We start from the raw sequence: 9,851 nt of genomic DNA, 5'->3' as shown, positions 1-9,851 counted from the left end.
TGCGGGTGAGGAGCTGCTGAGGGAGAGAGGTCGGCGCGTAGTGAGGCGCAGCGACGGGGCTGAACCAAGGCTTAGAAATGTCTCCCCGATACCAAGTTGTGGTGGGTTTTGGGGGGTTTTTTGGGCCAGAAGTTGAATTACGATTTTTTTTCTCATCTCTTCGTGCTCGACGACATCTTGGTATGGAGTTACATACGTGTACGTAGCATCTCCCAAGTATCATAGAACTTGGCGCTCTGTTGGGGTAAACTGGGCCAGCTGGTTGCCTTCTTTGGGCTTTGGTCTTTCTGGAGGGAATAAAGTGTCAAAATCGTAAACCATTATCTCATGCCTAAGTTAACCACTTATCAGGAAAAGAGTGAGATTTTCCAGATCTCTTGAAGTATTCCATAAACTCACAGAATCTGCCTTTTAAAGGTTCCCCTTAACAATCAGAACAGAGACTTACTCCATTTGTAAATGAAAAAGTTCCCTTTAATCAACTCCTCATCATCACTAAATTTGATTATTCAGTTAGAAATATGTATATATATTTGAAATGTCTTTGCAGCCTACGTTTCCTGCTATTATAAATCTTCACTAAACTGGTTTGCCTTAATAGCAACACCATTGTACAGATTGTTTACATCATTGTACATCATTGTTTAAGAGAAAGGCTGTACAATTAATTTTGTATGCTAAGTTCCATTGTGATTCTGCAGAGCTGAAAGAACCCACAAATCAGATATTATAAGGGCCTGGCATGACATTGTGTCAAATTCATTTCTTGTTCAAAAATGTTCAATAATACAGATAAATATTTTTTAAACAACTGTACAAGCCAATGAGAAAACACTTTCTATAGCAAGTCTTCATTGTTTCCTTTTAATGTGGATACTAGAAGGATCTCTGATGTGTCAGTAAGAATCACAAAGAAAAGGATTATAGGCGGAATGCAGATCTGAAATGGTATAGATACACTATTTGCATATTATTACCATATGTATTGTGCTATGTATATAATCATTGTGTATATTCATAGAAAATGAAAGAGTAAGAGCTGATTGAAGAGAACCAATTTCATAGAACAAACTAGAACACTCTGCTTGGATGTAGAAATACTCTGCCAAAGCCAGAACAAAACAGCAAAATTAAGAAACAAGTCCCAGCAATTATTTTAGATATTAAATAAGACACACAAAGAATTTAACACTTTCTTCATTTTTTCTGTAATGCTTTCTGAGAATTCTTGTCTCAAAATGCAGTCCTCTGGCAGAGAGGACCTCTGCAAGCATGCACTGAAGAGCAGCATATCCCAACCTCTGCTGTGTCATGACAAGCTTCAAAAAGGGGAAAAAAGAAATTTTAGCCTACTACTGGCCTTTTGTTCCATTGATGCACGTATTTTTCACAGACTTGTGTACAAAGCAGATGTCATGGGGTAATCCATGCACTGTGATATTTCCCGGGCTTCGGCACCACCCTTCTACTCTCGGCCCGTGATACAGATAGCTGAAGGGATGTTGGTAAAGTACTCCGGATTCATCCTCAGATGATGAAACAAGCACTGTTTGAGTTCTTACCCTAAGAGATGCTCAGTGTTTACCAGATCAGCAGACACAGTCAAGAATACAGGAGGTTTTGAATGTTGTCTGCTCCAGCTAGCACTGACATTTCCTCTCTTGGAAGACTGTGACTCCTCTTGGTGAAACAATCTTTTGAGCATGTGAGTTAATAGGATCCATGCAGCTTGACTAATGTGGCAAAGACAGTAGTGTCTGTTCTTTTAGTTACAATTCTGTAGCATCTGGAGCAACAGTTTTGGTCTAAATTTCAACTGAAGTAATATGAAAAACATATAAGAGGTCCAACTTTTGCAACAATCAAAGTCTGCTGTAGTGAACAGCTATGAAAATTGTAGTTGCTACCTATGCGCAGTAGCAATTTTTTCAAATTCTTCCCCCAAAATTACTTTTATTTTTTTTTAATGTAATGGTATTTTGTGCTTTAAGCAGGAAATCCTCACTTTGCATATCAGTCAGAAGGTCTTGAAGGAGGCCTGTCTCATCAGTGTTAGAGAAACTGAGTAAGCAGTCCAGCCTTCCTACACTTTGAGCAGTGTGAAGGTCCAAAACTTACGTTTCAAAGATCACTAACTTAAAAGAATTTTACAAGTTCTGGCACAGCAGGGAAAACAGGAACATTGAGCCTAATGATTAAATACACTGTCTTATGAATGCAGCATTTGACAGTTTGCATAAAATTAAATCGTTCCTGAAACCCAGGGCTCAGCTAAAGTGATAAATTTAGGTGTGGTGAGGTATTTGCTTTTTTAGATTTATCTTTCATACATTAAAATAATATCTATTTCTGTATTTTAAAAGTAACTTTGCCATCACCCAGATTGAACTTATCTGACCTTTTTTAAGCACCCCACGTATCTCATACTGAGGTTCAGTTTAGAAGCATCTCGCTCATTTTGTAACTGCTTAATAACACCTCCTCAATTTTTGATAAAAGTCTACCATGGCAGCTTAACACATTCTCATTCATTAGAAGTAAGAATTAGTGCATTTTTAGTCTAATTTCTTTTCATATAATCCAGCTCCATTTTTTTTTTTTTTAATAGGAAAGGAGGTCAGGAGTTTCTACACTTCAAAACTCATTAGTGAGGCAGTTCAATTGAAGAGGAGAAAATTACTTGGCAGAATTTGGGTGCCCAAGCACGCTATTAACAGTCCATAAAAAATCAGCTGACTTCAGCTGTGTTTTGTCCATCAGAATTTTCTACCCTAGCTGCAGTAGATAAGACTCTAATAAACCTGTATCCTGGTCAAATCAAAGTAGAGATGAAAAACATAAAATTTAAATCAGCTTTTCCTTGACATATAGCCAATACTTTCCAAAGTGGTATTATACAAGTCATAAAAATAAAACCTTATATGTGACAGTTCCAAAAGGCAGGTATGTGTTGTAATTTCCTTTTTATATGAATTTAAGGCCCTAAAGATTTTTTTTTTTGTCAACAAGAAAAGACATTAAATTATTGATGGGACATACAAGTCTTTGTCACAGACTTGTTTACTAACAAGAAATGGACAAAAGCCTGTTTTTCTCATCACAAAATCTGCTGGACAGCAGATGAGAGAATCTCTTTCCTCACAATTCCTGTTCCTAGTATCTTCCTCTATTCCTTTCTCTCTCAGAACTGCACAGCTCTGCTTTTCAAGTCCTGCTTTTCAAACAAAAGCACAGAAAGACATGCTGGTGTCTGCAGAGTTCAGTGTCCTGTACTCATGCCTATGCAGTAGGTTAGGCAGGACACTCACACACCACTCAGCTATAGATAATTTGGAGTCTCTCGGGTGGGAGGGACCATCCTTACCCCTAGCCCATGGCCATGCTGTCACTTCACAGTCTACCATGTTGTGGCTGTAAGACCTGCTCAAGAAAGAGTCTGAATCTTGTCTTTTGCAAATCTTTATTGAAGAAGTGTTCTGAGGAATTAGTGTGCCATCTTAAAAAGAATGCTGATAATACACATGAAGAAGTACAGCCCAAATATCTCACAAGCCCAGCTTTATTCCTGAAGGCTGAGTCCTGCCAGCATCTGGATCGGGGAAGGGGATGTGACTCTCTGCTCCCGCACTGTGTGACTAACACTGGATTGCATAAGGGAAGTCTAGGAAGCTGGAAATACTTCAGGGAGAATTTCCTATATTACTCAGAGTATGGAGTATTAAACAAATGCATAGGACTTTTCAGTCATGTGGGGTGAGCTGTATGACTCGTGTCTGACTACATTGTTTTGTGATTAAACATTCCAAATGTGTGCCAAGGAACTCCACATAACAGGCTGTGCTGTAAGCATTTATTTTGATTCTCATTCAAAAATAATGAGTTTTTCTTTTCTTTCCTGGTAGGCTGCACTGTTACAATTTGCTTATCAGATAGTAGTTACTGTATAAGCTTGGCACTGTTTTAAAAAAGGCATCACGGCCAATTAATGTGATCCTGGAATTCAAATTATACTGCTTTATTGCCTCTAAAGATCTAATCTTAGAAGGTGTTGAGAGGACTCCAATTTTAAATGACCTCATACATTTTTAATGAAAGTATGAGAAAGAAAATTGAATGCAACTGCAGAGTGAAGCAGGTGTTGGAAAGCTCTAGCATTTCTTAGCAGTATCCATAAACAAATTAATATTAATTTATTTGGACTTTTTTTGTACCACCAATCTGATCTTAAATTGTGTCTATGTATCTTTGACTTCTTTATAAAATTAAATATTTTTATGTTGTGTGGGTTTGTGGAAAAAATTAGCGTTTTTCTTCTTGCAGAATCATGGTATTAGTAATAGTGAAAGAGGGTATGACAATGGAAGTCTTTTCTGACGGATTCCAGAGGTACCTTCTTTGTATTTGAATTAAGGTAAAGATACTTTGGTATAACAGACCTTCTTGTCTTATTTTTTCCATGTTCTTTAGAAAAAAGAAAGCAAGTTTCTGTTAAGATCTAGCAGAGACAATTTTTTTCTTATGGGTTCCTCAAGTTACCAGAAAGTGATTCTGTGAAATTTTTTCTGCAGGGGCTACAAATAGTAAAGAACTGATGTGTACACTTCTGGAGGGATATGGGGAATAATTTGTTCAGATAAATCACTGACCAACCTCAAAATACACATTCAGAAAGAAGACTGAAGGGAATGAGGAAAAGATCCAGATTGAAAGTGTGCTGTAAGACAAATAATTTGCCTTTGGTCTTTCGATCTAACAGCTTCCCTGAGGATCCGAGTCTGCAAGGTGCACAGCAGATGATTTTTTGTAAGAGCAAGTTAAATGGGAAAGAGCTTATACTGGTTGATCCCAAAGTGGGTGTTTCAAAATGATGCAGAGATAAACCCTGTAACCAAAAGTGTTTAACTGATCCAGTTAGTCTGGGTAGCCCCAAAGGGGGGAGCAACATCACACACAAACCAGGCTGCAGTTCTGAGGGAGCAGCAACTTCTGGTGAAAAATTAGCTGGGGACTATAATCAGCAACAGGAGAAAATTTGAAGGGAGTAACCCTCTTGAGCTGTCCCAGTTGAAATCATGGCTGCATGTGTGAGGCCTAACAAGTAAAGGAGCAGTGGTGACATAAAACAACACAGTAAGGAATTCCCTACTGGAGAACTTCTCATTTCTAGCAAGCATGAAGTTGTCCCCAGACAAGTGCTGAATTCAAGAAAATCAAGACTTTACAAGAGTGCTGAGGAAACAGAAGCTGGCATTAATGAAATATTTACTTGGTGTATAATTCTTTCACCCCTGTGCAAGGTGAGCGCAATGTAAAAAATAAGATAGCATAAGTGAAAGAGACCTAGGACAGTTGAGAGAAACCAGGATCTGCATAAGAATACACTGAACTGTGTTTCCTGTGTTTTCTGCAGAAAATTATGTGATGTAGTGTTTCAAGTGCTATATTCTTAATTGCTTATTTTTATTACTTGTACTTGCAATACTAGAATTGTACAGTGGAGTCAAGGCATTTGTGAACAATAGGAGTGAATGGTATTTGAATCCCAAAGCACTAATTTTTTTTTAATCATTATTTGTTAGTAGCATTCTAGCAGACACACAGCAATTATTAGTAATGCACTATTAAGTGTCAAATGTGAGTTGATAATGCCTGTAGGGCTACTAGAGCCAACAAACATTTATTTTGTGTTCAAAGGTCTTGGAAGACAAATACTCATCTTATGCCGTCTACTTGGAGTCCACCTTAGAAGTTCCTTGGAAAGTCTCAGACAGAGACTTTACAATTAATCAACAAGATGCAAGGATCACCAGGAGGCAAGAATGCAATACCATCAACATGACACAGAGAATCCCATTCTTCAGCATTAAAAAACAAGGCAATGACTGGAAAACATCCTGCTTAGGAAAACATTGCTAATGCCACCTTATGCTGTTGGGTTTGCTTTTTTGTTTCCTTTCCCTATTGTTGTTGCTCAGGGTGCCTCCTTAATCCTGACATTCTGGTTTCTTTATTCAAGCCTTTTATTTCCTCTCCAGACTCTTTGAAAACACTTTTTTTCAGGTGAAATATTTCTCATATGATATTTTCTAACTAGAACTTCTGTGTGCTTAGCACAGGCTTTGTTTTGAACACAGATCAAGAACCACCTAGCTGTTTTGTGTTTTATATGGTGGCTCATTCCAATTAACCTCAGTATGGCTTTCAGCACTCTTACCTGTTCTACCTTTCAACACTGAGTACCACCTTGATCCAATCTTTTGACTTTTCTTCTGTGGAACAGAAAAAGTCTCTGTCTCTCTGTCTGCCTTTTCAAAGTAAATTTCACTGACATGGAATATTGTTTTAGAATTATATCTGTATTTTCTAGTACCCTTCTTCCATCTTCAGCTTATTCATTTTCTTCCTGTGTTTTGAAGTCCACCAAAAGCCTTCATTCAGCAGAGTATGTGAACAGAATGTTCGTTCAGAAAAATGCTTAATTATGTTTTTCAGTGGTGTTTTTACAAATTAGTAAGGAGCACGTGTAGTACTGCACTGGGACCAGTTACTGTCCTCCTGAGGGGCAAGAATTAAGCACAGTCTTACTCATGTATCTCTGCAGTTCTCTCTCCCCTTCCTCTTAACATTCACCCTCAGCTGAGGACAATGTTCCAACCACTGAATGACTTGAAGGCAAAAGCTGTGTCTGAATATGGTAGTTACCATCAAGCCCCCTGTAAAATGTCATACTCTGGTTATTGCTAGCAGTTTGGAACAGATGGCCAGGTAGGAAGTGTAGCACTCAATTAAAATTCACTGTAGCATCATCCTAGTTTTCATTAGAGTCATAAGAGGTGCGGGAAATTCTTCTTAAAAAAAACCTGTTCTTTTTACTTTCTGTGGGGCCGTATATATTTACACTCTATTGAGAAAGTAATGGCTGCTGATCTGGGTAAAAGGTGCTTTGAAATATTGTTCTAATTTCATCTGACATAAAGCTGTCAGGGTTTTGGAGTGCATATGGAAGGTCAGACCCTGGGACTCCCAACTTTCACATTATCTATGACTCTGAGATACTCCTGTCTTGAGAAGAAAGTATATTGATATTTCTGTCCAGTTGATACTGGATTAAACTTTTATGAGTATCCTATTCATCTAATGAATTAGTATGAGCTTTGCTAGTTTCGTACTGTCCCGCGCAGTCTGGGAGGGGCAGGGGTCTTGCGGAGCGAGAGGCGCAGGGTGTGTGCAGGTCCCTCCATGCAGGCAGAGCTGTGACTGCGCACAGATCCGGCAGAGGGAAGTGTTGTTCTAAAATACCCGACCCTGCAGGGAGCCTTTATTGGTCACTGCGAGCCACGTTATTGCACCAGGAAATCAATGATCTAGAGCGTATGGAACATGTGATTTATAAATTCTCAGTAGAAGACAAAGAAGCTTTAGCAAATTCCAGAAAGAGCAAGTGAGATGATAATCAGGATGTGCCAGGGAATGAAATTAAATTATATTAATAACTATGAGTTTTACATGGTTTTTATTCTCTTTAGGAGAATAAATGGTAGTATGGAGTTTTAGGAGTTAAAGAGTTGTGATCTGCTTGTTCATGCTTCACCTAACTATGAAGCTGTAGCCTTTCATATCAAAAGACAGGATCTTGAGAATCAGATAGTCAAATGCATTTGGTGATCACAAGGCAAGTTGTCATAGGGTGCTCTATCACAGAACTGGCTCAGCTTCAGATACTGCTGCCAGTGTGATTGCCGATCAACATGCTGCTGCTTCTGCAACTCCAAGCACTGTTGGAGGGTTAAAAGACAAGTGTAATATCATTTCTGTAATATTAAAGAGAATTTTCAATAGAAAATATTTCAAAGTGAAATGTTGACTGTATTACCCTTTTAAATATACAGCACTTTGCTATATAGCTTTCCCTTTCTTACTTCATGAGATTTCCCAAAACTGTACCAGTGAAGGGGTTGAAGCAGATGCTCTGGATACCAAATAGTCACACTGAGCATAACATTTGAAATCATTATTTTTATGTGCATATTCAAAGTTGTGTTTGTGACATCTAAATACCAAGTTAAAAAAGATCAGGGGATGGCATGATGTGTGAAAGGAAGCTCAACTTTCACAGTATTGTCAAGCTGTTGTTTTTCAGTATCTTAAAAATGGCTGTCACAAACAACTAGAGTGTTGGAGCTTGAAGAACGTTTTCCAGATAATGTTGCTTGGAAAAGACTGAAAGAAATTCATCCTGAAATAATTGTCACTAAGCTAACCTTAAAGATGAACTTGATCTGCTAAGTATACAGTCAGGAGCTGCACTGCTAAAACAGTGCTGGTTTTGAGTAAGAGCTTAACAAAATATTTCATTTGCTCAGATACGATTGCTCAGAGATTGGTGCGGTGTGACTGCTGGGTTGAGTCCTCCCCTTGTGCTTCCCCAGGAGCTACTCAGTATCAGAATAAAGAATTAAACCTAGATAATTGTGTTGCAATCTTCTGCTCAAGCAATTATGAACTGTATGAACATCAACCTCTGTGTTCTGACTTAATTCAATACTTTGATTTTTAGCACAAATAGTTCTTGGTTTTATAATTTAGTCAAACATTAATTTGTCTTCCTAGCATATTGCTGACCAAAAGAAAATGTGTCAGGTCCTGGAGACAGACTTTTCATTTTTGAGTTAGTAGAAAGAAAGATTATGAGATGTACTTTTATTTATTTTGCTCACGGACAGGGGAAATAGTCCCAAGTAAAACAGATTAAATAATTCCTCAGGGAAACCCTAATAGAGCAGAAAATTTGTCTTGATGATACAGCCAGCTAAGGAGGCGGCAGGTCACGAGACAAAAGGGAATTCATCTCCTGGGAAGAGGCTGGCCTGCTCTCTGCTGTTTACCAAACCTCACCAACGACTCTTGGAGCAGAAATTGCAGACAATGCCACAATGTTGACATCTTTGTGCTGTCAATAGCTGCTTCTCTGAGGTTAGATTACTATCAACGTACATCACCCTAAGTAGAAGCTATCAGCCTAAAGCAAATTTTCTGCTAGGCTACCACCATGACTGCAAACTAGAAGAACAAATGGTGTTTGTTTTTTTTTTTCAACACACGTTTGCATTGGTATTTCTACATGTTTGGATTAAAAAGTGAGGTTCCCTTTTGCTTTAATTACTTTCACTTTTGGCTCCAGTGCAATGCTTGTGCTTCCTCAAAAGTATGATATATTTTAATGTCTCTTTTAAATTGAAACTAATACTAGTAGCTAAATGTGTACTGAATACACATTTGAAAATTGTGAATACAATTTGAAAATTGTTAACTTTTGCAAAATTTAGTGACTGTGCTGTTTAAAATGAAGGTGGTTTTGTACAGCTGTGAAGAAAAGGATTTTTGTGTTTTATGGAGGAAAAGCAATATTTTGAAAATAGTCCCTTTTCCTGCAAAATTGGTGACTGGACAAAGAATAAACATTACCATAACAGTGCGAGTGTAAGGAGTGCAATTATACCGTAAATAGAGTTTATACTAGATCCTTGCAATGGAGTTACTAATAATGAAAATATGTCAGGACAATTACTTGAATAGGTTGAGCTGTTTGCACGACTAAGAGGAGGGAGACAGAGCCCATTTGTCCCAGTTCTTTGCAGAAGTCTAGGTAGGAATCAAAATTTTCCTTCAGGCTTTCATGCCTTTACCCAGCAGAACCGGCCTCTTCAGACATCTGGAGGAGGGAGTTGCGCTGTCCACTGGATAAAGAGGGGGTGAAGTAGGAAAGTCAAATGTATCAATGATTAAGTTTTTTTAAAACAGTGTTTTTATTTGTGAACTTTATTATATCTGTATCAGGTTTTCAGTGGAAT

The 9,851-nt window shown here is 38.1% G+C and overlaps 1 long non-coding RNA gene across 1 annotated transcript; it reads left to right on the top strand.

The window, feature by feature from the left end:
• Positions 1 to 22: 22 nt before the first annotated feature.
• LOC125330082 lies at positions 23 to 9,465 on the top strand. Its single transcript, XR_007205366.1, has 3 exons — positions 23 to 198; positions 4,569 to 5,297; positions 5,695 to 9,465. It is a non-coding gene; the product is annotated as an uncharacterized LOC125330082 (long non-coding RNA).
• Positions 9,466 to 9,851: the final 386 nt, after the last annotated feature.

The sequence above is a fragment of the Corvus hawaiiensis genome, chromosome 9 (genome assembly GCF_020740725.1).
Source record: "Corvus hawaiiensis isolate bCorHaw1 chromosome 9, bCorHaw1.pri.cur, whole genome shotgun sequence".
NCBI classification, from domain to species: Eukaryota; Metazoa; Chordata; class Aves; order Passeriformes; family Corvidae; genus Corvus; species Corvus hawaiiensis.
The sequence above is the reverse complement of the archived record's forward strand: the minus strand, read 5'-3'. Positions and strand labels throughout refer to the sequence as shown.